This window comes from Lactuca sativa, chromosome 4, assembly GCF_002870075.4.
Source record: "Lactuca sativa cultivar Salinas chromosome 4, Lsat_Salinas_v11, whole genome shotgun sequence".
Lineage (NCBI taxonomy): Eukaryota > Viridiplantae > Streptophyta > Magnoliopsida > Asterales > Asteraceae > Lactuca > Lactuca sativa.
In genome coordinates, this window is record NC_056626.2 from 174,731,675 (window position 1) to 174,737,788 (window position 6,114).

The following is a 6,114-nucleotide window of genomic DNA, read 5'->3' on the forward strand; positions in this document are numbered from 1 at the left end:
CTCTCTTCACTTTTCGATGAAACCATGTCGAGTTGATCAGTTAAGTTAGAATTTGTTAAACGAGCTTGTTTTAGACTATCACTGAAACTTGAAAATGTGTATTTTAAGTCATTTAGTTCAGATTCATATCTAAAGATAGGAATATTTAGAGATTCAATAATTGAGTTTACCTTGTTGATCACCTGCTCGCACTCGCTTATCTGCTCAAGAACATGTTTCGCAGCGAAATAGTTAACATCGTCACGTCCACCATCACTCTCAAATCCTCTAATCTCTGACACTTCGTTTGTAACCATCAAACACCTTCCATTGAACTGCGAACTTTCATATTTCTCTACGAAGCTCCTTCCATGAGTAGTTCTGCGAACCTCTTCATCTTCAGAGTCAGTTGACCAAACCTCGACTCTGCTAAAATTGTCTTCAGCTTCGTTTTCCTCCACAATTAAAGCAGGCATGGTGTTATTAGTATTCTTCTTCTTTTTTATCTCCTCTAGCTTTCGGAGATAATAAGCTTCATCATCCTCTCCCTCCTTCTTCTCATTTAATCTTCTCAGCATACACTCCTTGGCTAGATGGTTTTTGCCATGACTGTAGCTACAATCATAGCCAGAGTCCCCCATAAGCTTCTTATCTTTCTTCGTTTCTTCTTTCTAAGAGTTATTCGCACTCTCCTCCTTTACCTTTTCAGAGATATAACTGCCCTGCCAGTTTCGGATCTTATTACGACCGAAGTTCTTCTTTGCGAATCTATTTGGAATAGATACCATCAAAGCAAAATCCTCCTTAGAAAGTTCACAATCTGAGAGATCAGACTCCGAACCATCATCATCCACAACCTTTTTACCCTTCACAACGAGGGCCAGTGATCCCATCCCAGAAACTATTTTCCCCTCTTTCGTCACTTCAGCTTCATGTGACTTCAATATTTCAACAAGATTCGTCAACGTGTAGATCTTGAAATGTTCATGCGCTTTCATAGTAGAAACAACTATCTTCCACTCAGATCTCAGCTCGTTCATGAACGTGACTTTTTTCATAATTAGTTCACGTCCAATCTTGTGCTTCATCATCCTACTGAGAAGATGATTATAGCAATTCAAAGTTTGATCCAAACTCTCTTCGGGCTTTTGTATAAACTCTCCAAACTCAGAAAGAAAGCCTGGGTAGAATGCTCAAGATCAGCATCAGTTGAGTATAGTTCCTTAAGACTATCCCAAATGGCTTTTGCAGTGTCATACGAAATAACCAAATGGAAAGTGTTTGGTGGAAAAGCAAATATGATGCTCCTCATCACTTTAACATTGCTTATCATCCTATCTTTCTCGTCTTGTGATACGTCTTTAACATCAAGAAGAAGCTTGTTATAGTCGGCTTGAGTTTTGATTTCTCTTCTTGTTCCTGTATCAGTAAACGCCTGAACAGTAACGGCTTTCCATATCAAATAGCCATTGTCTTCAAGCCCAAGGACGTAGTCTTCAAAATGCAACACCCATACTTCATATTCATTGGGAAAAAGAATGGGAATTCTGGTCGTAGATCCAATGCTGCTTGAAAGATTTATTGAGTTAACATGAGAATTGTCTATCATGTTTAGAGATTGATAAAACTTGTATGAATCATATGTGTAAACTAAATGGCTTTTCGGGTAATATAAAGATCAAAGAACAGCGTTGATAACAAGATGACGGCTGAACCAGGTCCTATAATAGCGGAAACCCTAAAAACTCTCTCAACTGAAGAGATGCATATAGATTACACGGTCTCCTGCTCTGATACCAATTGATGAGTCGAAAACTCTTAAGATCGATTAGATTCAAACAAGTATGAACAATCAAACACGGAATATGAATCAAGAATGTGTCGAATGATTATAATTCACAACCTCAGTAGAGCTCGATAAAGAATTGCTATTGTAGAGGTGTGTAGGGTTTACAAAGACATGATTTACTTTGCATACAATTCATGCATGTACCTTAAATAGTAAAACACTAATCCTTAATCACGAGTGGACAAGACTAACTCGGATATACAAAAGACTAAATACAAAGGCCCAAAAGACGCAACAAATAATACTAGACAATGTTAATTCATGCTCCAGTTTAATGAAAAATATGGATAAAATACCAAACAATGTCCAAATCGTCTGAATATTTACATGTAATTCTTATTTTGAGAATAAATTAATAATAAAAAATTTCATATTTTTATCTCTCCTGAAACGATTATTTGAATTTATGGTTATTAAATCATTATTTTTATAGAAAAATAAGGATTTTGTTTAAGCACTTGGGATTTCACAGAACACCTCTGAAAACAACTTACTTTCATAAAACAATTTTTCTCACAATTATTTCAAATATGAATGGGGTATTCAACCTCCACAAATTAGGGAATGTAGCACTATATAGTGTATGAGTTCTAAATCTAGCTGAAAGTTCACGAATTTGTGTACAAAATTCTATGGGGTTTTAATCCATGAAATTTTGGGAATTCTTTTATGGATATGTTAAGTTTCTAAAATATTTTCCAACAGATTTAGGGTGAGTTTTAAGACCCTTGATCATGTAATGCAAGACTAGTGATCACAGAAAAATACTTGTTTCTAACCATTTGATAAACGATACTAAACTTTTGAAAACTCGGTTTTTGGTGCTAGATAAGGTTTGTATGTGCTCACCTTTGCTCTTGAATTTGGTTTGATCATGGATCATCACCATTTACAGAACATGAAACATGTTTTTGTTGGTGATCTACAAACATCAAGATCAAACAAAGGTTCTTTGTAAGAACATGCCTTAGAAATTGAAAATTAGAAGGAGAAAGTGAGTAGAACTTGTAAAAGGTGTTATAGATCTTCAAGAGGTGTATGATAATCAATTACCCTTTGATATGAAGCCTCAAGAACAATCAAAATAAGGCTGAAAAATTGGTGGTTGATGGGCTGATTTTTAGAGAGAGAAAGTGAGGTTTATAGAGAGAAGGAAGAGATAAAGTGAGACGTTGTCTCTCTGGATAGACCATTCTCGCATCGTCTCTTTGGGGCTATACTTCACCAAAATCGTCCACAAAACTCCAGTAATGTGAGCTAACTTATGGAAAATGAAATGGAAAAATCTCTCCTAGAGAATATGTCCCTAAGATCCATTTTTTCTCTCATATTATCATGCAAAATTTTTGGGGAGATGTAATGAATGAGAGATAGTGAATAAGAGGTTGTGCATGGCCGAATTTTTTCGGGAGAAGAGAGGGTTATGAGGCTTTTCCTAGTTAGGGTACCCTCTTTGAATCTTCCCTTAACTTTTATAAAAATTTGGCTTTAATTTTTATAAAAACTCTAAATATTTTCATAAACTTCCAAGAGTTTATTTCTTGGTTGTTTTTTTTAACTATTTGTTTTTAGAAGTAAATTCATAAACTTGAATTATCTTGAATTAAGTTATAAAAATGGTAACTTATGATTTGATTTTTATAAAATCAATTTTTTATATTTCAAATAAATGAAATAAAGGTTCATAGCATATGAATATAAGATTAGACAATCCTTGGATTATATTTTTGGCTTATAATTCAAATTATGATGTGTGGATATTATTTCCAACTTGTAATTAAATCAAAGTATGATTTAACTAAATTGAGTTTAATAAGTTATCAAACTAGTTAAACAAGTCATATGTTCCGATTAAGAAATTAGTATTCTACATACGCATGAGCTTTAATCTTCCGAACATGGTTTTTGTGTTTAGTTTTGAGATTGAACTTTGCATGCTACAACCTAGTTGGTGTATACACATATCAATGTGACTGCTTAGTACAAGCTAAGTGACACTACTTGTTCCAAGGGATCTATTAATTCACGATCTATCTCAAGTCATTGCATCAAAAGCTAAGTTATGCGCACACATGGAAATGACAAGGTTCAAGATGAGTCCTAACCTGAGTTTTGACAGTTGTCACAGTCTCCCCCAGTTGTGGGAATTTCGTCCCGAAATTCAACTGGCGGTACCACTGGTTCATACGTAGAAAATAGTTGAGGATATTTGTTCTTCATGAAATCCTACCATTCCTATGTAACTCAGGTTTGTGCTTAGAATTCCAACGAACGTTCATAATCGGGAATTTGATTTGTTTAAGCTGCTTATGATGATTTATATGGGCTCATCCACAAATTTTAGTCGATTGTTAATGTGGAGGTCCTCGATAGGAACATTCAGGGACTCCTCCGCCAAGCACATTTTGAGGTTTGACACATAGAATATGGCGTGTATCGCACTAAGTTCTTCTGGTATCTTGAGCTTATATGTCATTAGACTGATCATTTCAATAATGTCAAAGGGTCCTACATAGCGAGGAATTATTTTTCCTCTTTTTCGAAAGAGTACAATTCTTTTCCATGGCAATACTTTTAAAAGTACTTTATCTCCTACTTGAAATTCCAAAGGTTTCCTATGCTTATCAGCATAGCTCTCATTACGATCGCAAGCACCTTCCAGTCTATCATGATTTTATTGGTGGTTTCTTGAACTATATCAAACCTTATTAATTTCCTATCGCCAATTTCCAGGCAACAAAGTGGTGATCCACACTTAAGCCCGTATAGTGCTTCGTAGGGGAGCACATTTAATGCTAGCGGGATAGTTTACATTATAGGAGAACTCAAATAATCGTAAACAGGTATTCTAGCTATCTCCGAAAAATGATTATAATGGGCTCGGAGTATGTCTTCCAAAGTCTAGATAGTTCGTTCGCTTTTCCAAACATCTAGGATGACAGGTCGTACTTATGTTTAGTTGTGTACCAAGGCTTCCTAAAGTAACTACCATGTCTGTGACGTAAGGTGACTATCTCTATTCAAAATAATGGGAGTAGGTACTCCATGACGACTACAATCTTGATGGGTTTTGGTCATAAGACATCCTATGTGCTCATACAAACCCTAAAGCTCGGATCTAGGTTTCTCTATTGTACATACTTTGAATCCAAGACTTTGAACCCATATTCTAGCATATGGAAATCAGAATTCACATGTAATTAGGTTTAAGAACATACATTGATTGTTATATAGCAATAACAATCCAATTCCTCCTTGAATTGACCTTGGAAAGCTGAGAGTCACAAGTGTCACTCCTCTAATGGCTTACAAACACCATAAGCAAGTGGAGAAGGTATAAAGAGAGAGAAGGGAGGTTAGAATTCGTCCTTAGGACTTCTTGGGAAGGGTTGGCCGAATTCCTAAGCCCTAGGGGGTTTATATAGGTGTAAAGATTAGGGTTTTAGTCCTTATCCTTATCTAGTTGCTTGTCCACCAAGCAACCATAAGATAAGTCCTAGAAATCCTTATCCTAGTCGAATTCTAAGGGATTTACACCTCAAATTCGTTCACCATATATATAAGATAATCCTTACCTTATTTTGTAACTATCACATAATTACAATTCATCCCCTCTAGTTTAATTAATTACACTTGATCACAAAATTAATTCTTAATTAATTATTGACCAATATTAATTAAACAAATATGATTTCTCCTTTAATATATTATTCTTATAACATATTAATAAATCATAATAACTTCTCTCTCTTTATTTATTTTTCCAATCAAGTTGCTTTGGTGAAGGCAACCCAAAAGGACCATGCACCATCGGGTCAAGTACATACCAAAATAGTTATGGACTTAGACACTAATCCAACAGTCTCCCACTTGGATAAGTCTAACAACTATTCTGCGTATGACTTCGGATCCCGATCTGCAATCGTAGCTTTCCAAAGCCGCTGTCAACTCTGATCATATCAAATACGCGTGTCCTTAGATAAGGGATCATATATTCCTCCATTCTAGATATCATATGAGACATGATTTCAAATCATTCTCTTTGTACTACTTCTCGATTTCTGATTTATGACGACTGACTAATTGAACAAATCAAATTAGCCCTAGCCCGGCCGAGCATTTACGTTTGTCATCACTAAACCATCGAGGGGCCCAAAGATATCGCTTTTATCCTACTTTGGATAAAAGGAACGGATAAACTTTGATACAATGCTTGCTTGCACTTACTAACCAAATCACACACAACAATATGTTTTATAACACCAAGTTACTAGTGCGTTTACATA